Raw genomic sequence first — 15,200 nt, 5'->3', positions numbered from 1 at the left:
CAAAGCAGTACTAGATTGGGATACAAATTAGCTAAAGCTATCACCTAAAGGAGGGCAACTCATTGTTCCAATTGCACCAAGCAAGGAGGAACGGAAAAGAAGCAATAAGTAGACCAAACCATAAAGTAGTCAATCTTCTCCATCCCCTCGGCAATCAAATGCTACATGTAGCATGCAAGGAGTCATGCAAATTTGGGTAACAAAAGCATAACTTAAGGATAACCCAATCAAAATCTGGGTACCTAAAACTTCACCAACAAAACAAAAGAAAGTTCCAAGGGTTAAAACACAGAGACGAGCATCTCTGAGCAAGGAACCTAACATAAAAATTGTTTGAAAGAAAAAGGAGCACTTATCTTCTCCACAAACCGTAAAGCCAATCAAGCAATGGCGAGTTAAGTCTCAACAAACTCAACCACACCATGCAACACCAAGTCGACAGAGCTACCAATGGAGATAAAAGCTCGACAACAGTCAACAGTGCTACCAACAACTCAAGAAATCAGTGTGCTAAAGCATCGTGATTGTACAATCAAACAGAGAGCACTTTGGAAGACATCAACAACAAACCTTGACTTCGGCAACCCTTGAGTTAATTACTCAAGACCCAGCTCTTGTACAACATATTGGTTTGAATTGCATTGATCTTCATATCATGGTAGAGCCAACCACGGCTATGCATAGATACAATTGTTCAACCCATGCACACAGTCGCCCCGGAGTACGCCATCTAGAAGGGATGGAAGGGAACTAAGTACTAAGTACTAAGTAATTAAGGGCAATGTTTGAAGAGGGAGGAAAAAGTTTGATGTTAACGTGTGTTTTTGCAAAATTACCTAATAATGTCCTTATAATTCATCATCAAGGAAAAATTCACTGATAATATCTTCCCTATGAGTGTAAAAAATGTATATACTATCAGAAAATCATTAAAAATAGTTTTTTGGGTATTTTTCATCATTTTTATTGATAATGGATTTTTACTTTATCTTTTTAGAGCATTTTTCTATTTTCTTTGATTTTTTCAAATAAACAAGTCAAAAATTAATAATAAATAGCAGGGAAGCTCAGATGGAAAAACAAAAGATACGATGGTGATCAGAAAGACAAGGCGGACAAGCACAAAAATCAATGAAATCAGAAGCTGGAAGCGTGAAGCCTAAATTAGGCGGCCAGGCCTACTTTTGCAAGATTCTTGCAGAATGAGCTACAGGAATCCGATCAGGGAAATTTTTGAGTCTAACATAGATTTCACGGCCTAGTAGGTCTAACAGGGAATATGGGGAAATTTGGTTCGGGAAGTTTGGGTATAGATATCCAAGGTAGACTAAAAACACCTCATTTCCACTTGCAGCCTTTGCAGAGAGAGATTTTGACCTCTTTCGTGCGACTTTTTCGGAGCCCATAGTTGATCATTTTCAGCGCCCTCTCACAGGAGACATAAGGGGGTAAGTTCTTTACTCGACACTGATCCATTTTGTACGGCCGGTATCTAGTCTAAAGCCCTAGAAACCAAGCAGTGCACGAAGACCTACGACCTAAAACTGACGATAGCGGCCTGCCAGCTTGATCAAATCAGATGGGATTTGAACCATAGCATGCCCTAACATAATAGAACCTTTCTATACCATCAGATGACCATTCGGCAGGGGTCGAGGGGGTCCCCAGTAGAAAAGTTAGGTTTTTGGCAAATGCCTGAATTCCGACCTGACTCCACAGATGGCTTGCTTATGAGGTCCATATACAAGGTACATGATTGGTTTGGTGAAATCCATCAAGCAAAGCCCTCAAAAGCAGAAAATGGTTCGAAGGTTACAAAGCGTCAAATTTGCCATACGAGGTCAAACTGACTCCAAATGAGCCAGAATTGGACAGGTTGCTTCACGACTATGTTGCGGAAAAGTCCAAAGCCTCAAAGTTGACCGATCAACCCAACAGGAAGTGTAGTCACAAAAAGTGGTGATTTCAGAGTCGACAAAGCACAAAGTGATGCCGGAATAACCAAACTTGACGAAATTCAATTTAGGATTTGTATTAGGTGTATGAAACATGTCTAGGTCAAAATTTGTAGGTTTTGCAAAGGTTTTGTCATTGTTGTAAATAATCACGATTATTTACTTTTGCATCAGTTTTGCATGGAAATTGTCACCTCACCTCACCTATCATGTGTACACCTATTACATGCCAAAAATCAAGTGTGAGCCAAAATGACCATCCATCACTTGGAAAATTGTCAAAAAATATAAAGAAGTCTTTGCAAGACAAAATTTGGATTATCAATAACATTTCTTGATCCAAATCACTTTATATGTCATACCCAAGGTCTATACAATGCGTAGAACCAATTTGTACCAAAAAATGTCAATTTTTAAAGAAAAGTTAATAATGACGATTATTTACTTTCTGGTCAAAATTGGGAAATTTTGATATTTTGCCATCATACATTCAAAGTACATGATGTGTTAAGCCCACTAGCCAATTTTGAATCAATTTGGAGCTCAAAATCTTAAATTTCCTTTATATCTACTGTTTCAAAGACATAAAGCCAAAATCTGGTACCATTTTCACCTTATGCATCCAAATGAGCCCATATTTCACTCAGATCATGTATTTGGTATATACTTCAAGCCTATAAAGCTAAGTTTGCAAAAAGTTAAAGAATTTCCTCAACTGTAAATAATCATGATTATTTACTTTGGTTACAAATATTTGTTTTGACCACACAGTTTTGTTCCTTACATGTTTTTATGCATCTTTGCTTGTTAAAAAATTGATTTGAAGCAAATTGGACCAAATTGTCAGCATTTCAGCCTAAAGGACATTTCATTGAAAATTCCGACAAATCTTCTAACTTTGCACTCTATTCACTAAAGAGGAGCCATGCAAGTAGCAGAGAGGGCCAAGAAGAAGCTCAACCAAAAAGAGAAACTACAGGAACTGCCCGCTTATCAACTAGACCCTGAGTCAGTCAAAGCAGCCAAGACATCCTACCTCTCCAGAGAATAGTTAGAAGAGCACCACACTACGGTCTTCACTCGTAGGTTCAAGGGTGAAGAGGGGCATCAGGTGGAGTTGCAACTCCTGCCCAAAGAAGACGGGATGACTGTCATCCCCGATCTTCAAAGGCAGGTGCAAGAGATGAAGGCAGAAGCTGAACAACATCAGTTAGCCAGAGATAGGCAACAAAAAGAAATGGAGGAATTAGGTGAATTACTCACTAAATTATCTGATGCCTGCAAAGCAAAAGACGAGCAACTGACATAAGTTACGAATGAACTTCTTACGACATCTCTGTCAGCTCAAAAAATTTAGGTACAATTAGATGTTGCCAATGCCTTGTTAGAATACTCTGAACAACAAATAAATGATCAAGCAATCTTCTTACAGCAAATCAGAGAAAATCTAGCCGTGGCCTCGATCAAAGGAACTGACAAACTGTATAAGGCACTCGAGAAGAAAAACAAAGACCTTGGATTGAAATTAAAGCTAGAACAATCACAGCGCAGGGACCTGGCACTGATGCGGGTTCAAAGAGAGGAGGAGCTCCTAAAGGAGATTGCAGAACTCAAGCGCATTAATCAACTCCTCAGAGATGGGAAACCAGACACGTAGGAAGAGGCAGGCACTTCAGACCCGCCACAAATAGACATACCCTTGGTCTCGTTTGCTGAGTTTGAGACACAGTCCACAGCAGAGCCGAGTGGTGATGAGGATGTTCAAATCAATATCACACATGCAGACATAGTGCCAATGGTCCACAACTGTCAAAAGCTGAAGAAGACGCACTGAAGGAGAAGATCACCCTAGAGGCGGATGAGCAGTGGAAATCCGCAATGGATTGGGAGTTGAGAGTTTTACACTCTGTCAACGTCACTCAACTCACTCCCAATCAGATCTACGCTCAATGGCATCAACAATCCCTACCATACCCTCTTATCAAAGTGGAGTTATTATAGGTGAAAGAGAGGCTGTACAAAGATATGCAAGAAGATGGCGCAGATAAAGACTACCCAAAGTGGAGATTAAGATGGCTGAACAAGAATCCAAGATACCTGATTTTGTTCACAAGAGCACCTGTAGGCCTTCAAAGAGATCCAACCTTCTGTCTTGTACCCAGAGTAAGGACATGGCAAGTGCATGAAGCACTGCAAAAGAAGAGGCCAACTTGGCTTAACTTCCCCACGCTGCCAGCTCTAGAGAGAGGATGTAAGCAACAAAGGAATACATGGTGAAAACCCTAACGAGCGCCATCTCTTTCTTCAAGATTCTACCAGATCTCTCCTGTGCTATGTTATATAAAATTTGCAGAATGTTGCTCACATGTATATAAGTTTTTAATGAGCCTGAGCAAACAGGAGGCCCATGGCTATCATTTTTAGAAGGAAACAAAGGCTTATGCTATGACCTGAGTGGGCAACCTTCAGAAGAAGTCCTTTACGGATTTTATGCCAGATGTATGTTCTTGCCATCAAATAATATGATGGCATTTGAAGAATATTTCTACACTGGATTCTTCACCTGGTGAAAGAAGATATTTGCACTGATGGATCAGCAACCTAACATCCAGGTTTGTAGGCTCCTCATTGGTGGAGCTGAAGAATAAAGTGACAATGCAATTTCTGCAAGTGCTCGACAAAGAAAGAAGAATCACATACCAGAAGGCATTGGACGTGCTTAAAAACCGCCTCGCCAGCCATCAATCCAAAGACTATCTCAGCCTATAAAGCTGTGTCAAGGGACGACACAGGTGAGGTGGGGGGGAATGTTAGCAACAAGCTAACACGGACACCATTTTTTTGGAGTTCTCTTTGTAAAACATTTATTGTTTTGATAAATTGAGAATATTGTAACTCCTATTTTTTCGGATAAACTCTATAATTAATGAGCCGAGGCTACAAGCGTCCAGATTGTATGAGCCAGTCATCACCCAGCTTTGGTAGAACTCCAGATTATCAGTTTTGACCACCCAAAAACCTTGGCTAAGGTATAAAAGACAATTTTTGTAAGTTTTTTATAAGTTTTCGGATAAGAAATACATAGCGTGAGCTAACGTCGCTCACTTCTCTCCTTCTCGCGCTTCCTACTTCCTCTTCGATTGTCAAATTGCGATTGTGTTTGTGGCATTGCAACCGCACGTAAGAGCTCTACGCATTGACGTAAGCCATTCACAATATTTCGTAGCTTTTGGCGTCGCTGCGACCCATGGCCTAATTTCATCATAACTAGGAATTTACACTTTTAAATCAAAAACTACGCATAGGCGGGGTATTGGGGCATCATTGCTAAGCATTTAGATGCATTCTGGGTCGAAAACAACTAGGTCAAAAATCCACTACTGTTAATAATCGCGATTTTGAAACTTGACCTAAAGTGGGGTTTGAGACCATAAGCATGTGTGAGTAGGTCTTATAAACTTGTCCTAGAAGGTTTGTTACGTTTGGATGTCATTTGATGCTGTAACCGATGTGATTTGCCGATGAGTGATTGGCTTTTGGTGATTTCAGTCACTTGAGTGTAGCTCAAGTTAGATGCGAGTTGTTAGTTGTTTTGACAACCTCTTGTAGCCTCTATGCACTAGTCGAGTCAGCTTCGTCCCATGGTTTGAAAAATTAATCGTGGTTTTCTCTAATATTGCAATAAGATAGGATGGTGAGGTAAGCCATGCATCCCAAAGATGGTGAGATTGATCACTATAAGGCTTGACTCGTTGCAAAGGGTTATGCACAACAAAAGGGCATATATTCTGAAGAGACTTTTGCTCCCACTTGTCGTATGACTACTGTGAATTTTCTATGCGCATTGGAAACTCAATTTGGTTAAGATGTACATCAACTAGACATTGTTACTTCTTTCTTGAATGGTGACATATTTGAACAAGTTTATGTAAGACAGCCTCACGGTTTTGTCAAGAAAGGACAAGAGGATAAAGTGTGCAAATGTAAGAAATCTTTGTATGGGTTGAAGCAATCTCCTCCTGCTTGGTATGAGAAGGGTGACACTCATTTGGTCAAATGAGGCTTTTGTAACAGTCCAACAGAAAGCACATTGTATGTAAAGCGTGAGGGTGATGTACTTCTCATTGTGGTTCTTTATGTGGATTATTTGCTGATCACTAGACCGAATGAGAGACATATTGCTGAATGCTACTTTCAAGATGAAATATTTGGGGCTGTTGCATCATTACTTGGGTATAAACCTTAAGCAATGTGATGAGGGTATTGCCTTGTGTTATAAAAGTTACACAAACACTGCTATGTAAGTTTGGACTTGAGGATTGCAAACTTATTGCCACTCCCATGGAATCAATTAAGTATTCATGATGCCGGTGATCCTTCACGTGTAACTCTTTACCAAGCTATTGTTGGATGCCTCATTTATGTATGCAACACAAGGACAAATATTTAGTTTGTAGTCTCCCAGGTTCACAGATTTATGCATAGCCTAGGGCCTAAGCATTGGCAGACTGCCAAGAGGAATTTCTGCTACTTGAGTGGCACTTTACATCTTGGCATGTTTTATCCCAAGGAGGGATCATTGATGCCACATTTACATTCTTTTTCAAACTCAGATTGGGCTGGTTGTTTTGACACATGAATGTCCACAAGTGGTTTTTATTTCATGCTTGGCAGCTCATGCATATCATGGTTGAGAAAGAAGCAACCTACTGTGGCCACTTCCAATTGTGAGGTTGAGTACATGGTAGTCTTCATAGATATGGTTGAGTGTGTATGGCTCAGATACCTTATGGTGGTTGATATGGGTGTTGGACCAGACACTGCCAAAACTATCTATAGTGATAGCTAGAACGCATTGGCAGTTGCAAGAAACACAGTTTTTCATGCTCGCACAAAGAACATTGAGGTGCATTATCACTATGTCAAGGAGAGGCTCTTAGCAAGAGAGATCAACTTGTCTTATGTGCCAACACAGGACAACCTTGCATATATTTTCAGAAAGGCATTGTCTCATGAGAAGTTTGAAGCTTTATGCAAAGCTTTGGGCTTACTCCCCTTTGTGGAATAATCATGTCCTTAGGGCATGACACTTCCCTATACTCAAGGTCCCATCTCTCATTCATTGCATCACTCCCAAGGGGAATTTGTTACCATATACACGTGGTAGTGATTGATGTGTGTGAACACACTTAGGACCGCTCATGCATTTTTCCCATCACTAGGAGGTTTTCCCCCGTGCATTATATATACGCCCATCATTCTAGGGATATCTATCTTCCATTGTGCACTAAGTAATATACTCTCTGTTGTGTGCCTTGAGCTTCCTTCGTCTTCTCCAAGCTGTGTGTGTTTTCTTGCAACCCTAATTCCAACACGCGGTCTTAGTTAGTGCATCAGGGTTGCATGGCCTACATGGCTAACACTCTTGGGAGGATAAGGGTTCGCGAGTGGAGCCAAGAGAGAACCGGGCTACTTGCGATGGGAAAAGAGAGAGAAGAAGATGCACAACATTGTATGGTAGACTAATAAGCACTTTGACAATGAAAATCAAGCATTAAAAAATTTAAATTGATAGCACATACGAGATTCGATGCTTGGTTGTGAAGCTAGGCTGTTAATGGCACCAATAATTAAATTAAATGAAGATTCAAGAGTTTAAGGTCCTTAAAAAAGAGAGTAAGCAAAGTTATTAGAGCACAAGCTATGTGAGCGCCTGATGATGATGATGAAGTGCTTCATGATGGTAGAGAGCGTGATGGAAAACCTCAATTCCGCTCCGCTTCCGCCTGTGTAGCTCTCCTTCTCCAATTGCAAAAAGAAAAACTCTCCTCATTTGCACAAAAAAGTGGTCCTTATGGGAGTGTGTAATCTTTCTATTTTTGTTGCCTTTAGCCCTATTTCTAGCTTCCCTTTTGTATGTAAACCACCTCTTGCTATATTCGGCAACATTGAGGCCGAAGGCACATATACACCTCCTTACTAGGAGCCCCGACAGTGCCATTGGTGCCCCCCTCTTTGCCCTCAGAAATGGTTTTAGTCCCATAGGCATAGGAACCATTATGCCACATCATCATCTGATTTACAAGCCACCACCACCCGCGGCATCTATCATCTGATTTACAAGCCACCACAACCCATGGCATCTATCGTCCATCCCTGCCCGCGACTGTCACCAACTCTGACAAAATCCACCCGCCGACTACCGCCCAATAGGGAGTTAGCAGGGCCTGTGCTGCCGAAGCAGCGCTCATTATGGACCCACTATGGCCACGTTTTGCTATATATACCCTAGCTTGCAGCTCTGCTGCTTAGCATATGGGATGATCACCCTTGCCAAGTGGCATGATGTGAGCACTCGACCCTTCAAGGTCCCAAAAACCCTCATCAAACTTGCAGAACAAAAAAACACTTATTCTCCACAAACTTCAAAACATAGCCATTTGCTGCGGGATGCTCCAATCACCGAGCCATGAAGCCGTGTGGGATCTCCATATTATTGCCTTTTGCTGCCCACATCCTTGATACCCTTTGATTCCATTGGGACTACAAATCAAGGGCCAAAACACTTGAGAGAAAACACTAGGCATCTCTACTCTCGGGATTTGCATCAACCTTTGATGAGTTGTATCTTGGAAACCGTAACTTCAATTGTCAAGCCATCGAATCCACATAGTGATATCACATTTTAGAACCTGGTCAAGGCCAAAAAATTCCTAGATGGCACTCTGACCATGGCGACCACCCTGGCATGGAACTGGTCCCCCAATGAAACTTCAACTGACCATATCTGATTCATTTGAACTCTGATTACCGATTTGAAAAGACGCACGTACACCATACGATGAGCACTTTAGGCCCATTAACTAACTTCATCCCTGACCCTTTGTCTGTAGCTATCCAATCTTGTATGGATCTGCAAACCACTATAACCTTCAAGTTGTCATAACTGTCACACCGTAGCTCCAATTAACAAGACATAAAAGAAACATATGTGGAGCATTCCAAGTACTACATTTTTATTCCATAAATATCCAATTTTTACAACTTCAAACACATCCATTTTTAGCATAAAAATACAATTTTTGGCCCTTTAAAGCTGCATTTGATATATATTTAGCATTGATCTTGCTTGTTATCAAGCCCTAGTCATTGCTCAATAAACATATAGACTTCAAATAAGCTTAATCTACATCCTCTTAGTCTTTTTTCCATCGTGGAAGTGGAGTGACACGACATCCACCTCCTTTAGACCTGCACATCCTCCGATATGTGCCAACTGTACTTAGTTTTCATCATCAAAATCCTCATGAGACACATCATCTGATGCATACATATCATTATCCATTGGTGATTTTTCTAAACTAGGGTCTTCAAGAGCAATCTTGCCCTCCTTCTTTTGAATGACTTTACTTGTTTACGTGCCATAAGCACCTTAAGCTCTTTGCCATTAAGCTCACATAACCGGTAAGTACCATTTTTAAATACATGCATAAAAATATAAGGTCCAAACACTATCACGGATGGTATAGCTTTATCATCTGGTAACTGCCCATCACAAATCTTTGTACCATATCCGACGTATCTCCAACACACCCATCAAGAGAAACCCTATATAGTGAACCCCATGAAACTCAATTATGTTCCAGTTGGTTGTGCACATGTCTTGACCATCAAGCTAGATTTGGGAAGCTTTGTTAATCTCAAGTATGCCCTAGCTTGTCTTGCACACAGAATGGCCATCAAGTCCTTCCATTCAATAACAACCCAAAAGATGTGAGGATACTTCAATTGTCCAAGAAAGTCAAATGAAAGATATCCATTTAAGCTTAATGACCACAAAAACCAAAAAATCTTCCCCATATAGCATAAATACAAAAAGGAAAAACCGATTACCAAGCAACCCGCTAATACAAGATATAACCGATTCCCTTTGAATCCACAACTTGCACTATAGTAGCCCCCCAGGATCAAATGGGATAGCAAGGAATTTCCCAAACACTGGAGCAGCATAATATTCACATGAGCATACTTTTCCTGTATCAATCAACATCAAACATTTTTGGTGCAGGTATGCTATTCCTTGATCCATCAAGAAGCAACCACAATGTATATCCAAAAGTACCCATCCGTATCGAACCTGCATTTGAAGATCCCTAGAATCTCCTAGATCAAATACCATTGAGATTACATAGCACTGATGAGCCCCACAATATACTAGAGCTTCACCTGAAGTCTAGTGCAACATCCTTATTCCATAAAATCTAAGCAACTATAGTTCGTTACTGGCAAGCATTAAAGAGCAATGACTCCCCTTTTTTGGCATGCGGAACATCACTAACAAAAGAATCATTAGAAAGAGCATCCAAACCCAACCATAGATGTGGGATATTGTCTTAGGAAATGAAGAAAACTATGCACCTTTTGTAGTACCTATGGTGATTTAACATCATCACCCCCACTTCCTTCATAGTCATCACAAGACTTTGATTAATCTGTACCTATAGTATTATAGACATGTTAAGAAATAAGACGTAGCTAAATAGATATTTGAGTAGATTACTTAATGGAGAGAGATAGATTTCACACACAAGAGATTATAGAGTAGATAGATAGAGAGAGAGAGAGAGAGAGAGAGAGAGAGAGAGAGAGAGAGAGAGAGAGAGAGAGAGAGAGAGTACACACGATATACGTGGTTCACCCAATGTGGGCTACGTCCACGGGAAAGCAGCCACTCAATGGCTTTAGCACTTCAAAAGAAGAAGTAGTCTACAAAGGGATTAAACCCTTAATAGAGCTCCCGCCTTGCTTCACTCTCACCACCTCACACTCACCTTGTTGCATCAACTTCACACTATGAAATGTGTGTAGAAATGGCCTCCTTTTATAGGCCAAAAGGGATGCCCTCTCTTATGAGAGGCAGCCATGTGTAGCCGCCCTTGTGCGAATAAGTACAAATCGGACCCTCCAATCCACCCATGTGTGGCCACCCTTGAGAAGACAAGTCCGCTTTCGAATTCGGCCACCGGCCATTGAATTCCGACCACCGGCCACTGGCCAACCAACCGGTTGTTTTCCGACCACTTTCCGGGCCATAATATTCCGGCGAGGGAAAAAAAAAGTCTCGGGGGCGGAGCCTAAAGTTGCCCCTGATTCTTGTCCATGAAAATTTGGTTTTCGGTGAGTGATTTTCCTTCACGCACGATGGCTTCTCCTCATAATGGGGGCCTTACAAATGTGCGCTTTTACCACAGAAAATTACAAGGGTAAATCAGGGTCCATACTTAACAATCTCCCACTTGGAGACTGATCTCCAAACCAAACCTGTGACTGCTTTCCATTCTGGCTTCTTATCCTTGAATGCCGATTGAAGATGAGAAAAAGCTCAACTTCTCCTTGTTGACCACCTTTGTAAACATGTCTGCAGGATTTCCACTTGTATGCACCTTTCCTAGCTTTAGCTGTCCCTCTTCCAAAAGAGTGCGTATGAAGTGATATCTCACCTCAATGTGCTTTGTCCTTGAATGAAAGGCTGAGTTCTTCATAAGATGGATAGAGCTTTGGCTATCACTGTACAAGACACAATTGTCTTGTTTGAATCCAAGCTCTTCTAAGAATCTGTGAAGCCATAGAATTTCTTTGCTTGCCTCCGTTATTGCTACATACTCTGCTTCCGTGGTAGAAAGTGAAACCACTTTCTGCAGCTTTGAAGCCCAGCTTACTACTGTGCCTCCAACCATGAACACATAGCCAGTAGTGCTCCTTCGAGTATCTTTGTCACTTGCCATATCTGCATCAGCATACCCTTCTAGAAAAATATCAGTTCCTCCAAAATACAAAGCATTTGTTGTTGTCCCTTTTAGATACCTAAGTATCCACTTCACAGCCTGCCAATGCTCTTTACCTGGGTTGTCCATGAACCTACTCACAACTCCCACTGCATGTGCAATGTCTGGCCTTGTCTAGACCATAGTATACATTAGAGAACCTACCGTTGCAGCATATGGAACTTTAGACATATAAGCTATCTCCTCTTGTGTCTTTGGACACATATCCTTCGTTAGTTTAAAATGACCAGCCAAAGGTGTAGAAACTGGTTTTGTATTTTGCATTGCAAACCTTTCTAGTACCTTCTTGATGTAATCTTCTTGAGATAGCTTTATTGTCTTCTTCGTCCTGTCCCGTGAGATTTTCATACCAAGTATCCTCTTTGCAGCACCTAAATCTTTCATTGAAAAAGATTTAGACAACTCCTCTTTTAGGTCTTTGATGTCCTGCATGTTAACACTTGCAATCAACATGTCATCAACATACAACATCAGGATGATGAACTTCCCATCTCCCAAATTCTTTGTGTAGACGTAGTGATCCGAGTTGCATCTTGTGAATCCATGATCCAACATCCATCGATCAAACTTCAAGTACCATTGTCTTGATGCTTGCTTTAAACCATACAAGCTCTTCTTTAATCTGCAAACCATTTTCTCCTTACCTTTTACTTCATACCCCTTTGGTTGAAGCATGTAGATTTCCTTCTCTAAGTCACCGTGAGGGAATGCCGTATTTACATCCATTTGCTCGAGATTTAAATCATGAGCAGCCACAAGGCTTAAGACAAGCCTAATTGAGTTCATTTTTACAACAGGAGAAAATATTTCATTGAAGTCAATACCTTTCTTTTGAGAAAACCCTTTTACCACAAGCCTAGACTTGTACCTTTTCTTCCCACCTTCTTCTTCCTTGAGCTTGTACACCCATTTGTTTTAAAGTGCCCGCTTACCTTTAGGCAACTCAACCAACTCCCATGTTTGGTTGCAATGTAGTGAGTCCATCTCCACTTGCATGCTCTTCGTCCATTCTTCTTTAGATTCATGTTGCATAGCTTCTTTGTATGATTCCGGCTCTCTAGAATCTGAGATCAAGAGATGGTTGAAGGAAGGAACAAACCTTTCTGGAGGTCTACTTGCTCTTGTAGATCTTCGGGGAATAGGTTGAGGCTCCTCATTTGGTTGACGTTGTTGCACATTGTCACCGTTTGCAGTCCTTGAGTCTTCACCGTCCTCAAGCTCCATGTACTCATCACCTGTTTCTTTTGTTTGTTTTCTTTCCAAGTAATCTTTGTACATATTTTGTTTGTTAAAAATTACATCCCTACTCCTTAAGATTTTACCATCTTCAGGATTCCATAGGCGATACCCAAAGTCACCTTCTTCATAGCCAATGAAGAAACACTTTTTGGACTTTGCATCTAGCTTTGATCTTAGGCTTCTATCTATGTGCATGAAAGCCTCACACCCAAATACTTTGAGAAATGCATAATTCACCAGTTTACCTGTCCATGCCTCTTCTGGAACTCCCCCATCCAATGCCGTTGAGAGTGACCGGTTGATTAAGTACACAGACGTACTTACAGCTTTCGCCCAAAGCTCAAGCGGTAGGCCTGCATGTAGCCGCATGCTTCGTGCTCGCTCCATGATTTTCCTGTTCATCCTTTCCGAAATAGCATTTTGTTGAGGTGTCCTTTGCCTCCGAATGCCATTGCTAGCACAAAAGCTTTCAAAAGCTTGGCTGCAATATTCACCTCCATTGTCGGATCTGAGGCATTTAACCTTGGTACCTGTTTCATTCTCCACAAAGGCTTTCCACCTTTGAAATATGGAAAATACATCGGATTTATTCTTCATGACATAAACCCATGTTTTTCTAGTCGCATCGTCTATGAATGTTACATAGTACAATGAGCCACCAAGTGATGGTGTACTTGCAGGACCCCAAACATCAGAATGAACCAACTCAAGTTTTTTATTTTTTCTTTCATTTCCTGATTTTTGAAATTTTACCCTCTTTTGTTTACCATAAACACAATCTTCACAGAACTCTAAGTCCACTTCTTTCAAACCTGGTAGAAGCTTCTTTGTTTGAAGGATTTGCATTCCTTTGGCACTCATATGCCCAAGTCGGTAGTGCCACACCGCACTGTCAACTTCTGTAGTTGCTGCACAAGCTGAAGGTTGTGTGCTAATAGTACACAAGTAAAGTGTACCAACCTTTTCTCCCTTGGCAACCACCAAAGATCCCTTTGAGATCTTCCACCGTTTGTTTCCAAATGCAATGTTGTGACCTTCATCGTCCAATTGTCCTGTAGAGATTAAATTTTTGCGAAGAGAAGGAACATGCCTAACATCTTTAAGCTTCCATTCATTTCCGTTAGCAGTTTTGACAGAAACTGTACCTTTGCCGACAATCTCACAAGCTTCATCATCTCCCAAGTATACATACCCAAAATTACCTTTGGTGTAGTCTTGGAAATGTTGCTTGTGTGGTGTCGCATGGAATGAAGCCCCGGAATCTACTATCCAGGAATTAGACACATTGTCTAATGAGAGAATTAGAGCATCTTGCTCTACTTTACCTGCCACATTGGCCTCCGATGTTGGCTTGTTGTCTTGAGACTCTGTCTCCTTCTTCTTCTTGGACCAGCAATCCTTCTTGACGTGGCCCTTCTTGCCGCAGTTCCAACATTCAAGAACTGACTTTGTGCGTGACTTGCTCTGTCTTGAGCGATGATGACCCTTTTGGTTTTTGAACCTCTCCTTAGGCCTTCCTCTTGTTTCTACTGACATAATGCAGCACTTGATGATTCTCCTGTGCTTCTCCTTCGCATTTCCTTGCTTAGGAGAACACCCACAACGTCATCAAACTTTAGAGTATTTGTGCCAGAAATAGAATTACTTATAGCCATCACAAGGTTGTCCCAACTATCCGGTAGAGATGATAGTATAAGGAGAGCTCGCACTTCGTCATCGAAATTGATTTTCACCGATCGAAGTTGACTCATGTTTGTGTTAAAGTCATTTAGGTGTTCTGCAACTGAACCATTCTCTGCCATCTTTAGATTGAACAAGAGCTTCATAAGAAATACCTTATTGGATGCCGATGGTTTCTCGTAGAAGTCGTCAAGTGACTTCATCAAGTCCTCCGTGGTCTTCATCTCTGAAACATTGAAGGCCACCGTTGATGCTAAGCTTAACGGATTGTTCCTAGTGCCTTTCAATCAAGGACAATCCATGCTTCATCTGCCATCGTTGCGGGCTTCTTTGCAAGCCCGCTTAGTGGCAAATAGAGGTCCTTCTTGTAGAGATAGTCTTCGATCTGCATCTTCCAATGTTGGTAGTTTTTTACCGTTGAACTTCTCAATCTTGAGCTTCCCTTCCTCCCCCATAACTCCCACTCAATTCAAGGAAACCT

Source organism: Adiantum capillus-veneris, unplaced genomic scaffold, assembly GCF_014529385.1.
Source record: "Adiantum capillus-veneris isolate H3 unplaced genomic scaffold, ASM1452938v2 Hic_scaffold_325, whole genome shotgun sequence".
In the NCBI taxonomy this organism is placed as follows: Eukaryota; Viridiplantae; Streptophyta; class Polypodiopsida; order Polypodiales; family Pteridaceae; genus Adiantum; species Adiantum capillus-veneris.
Note: the sequence above shows the minus strand (reverse complement) of the source record.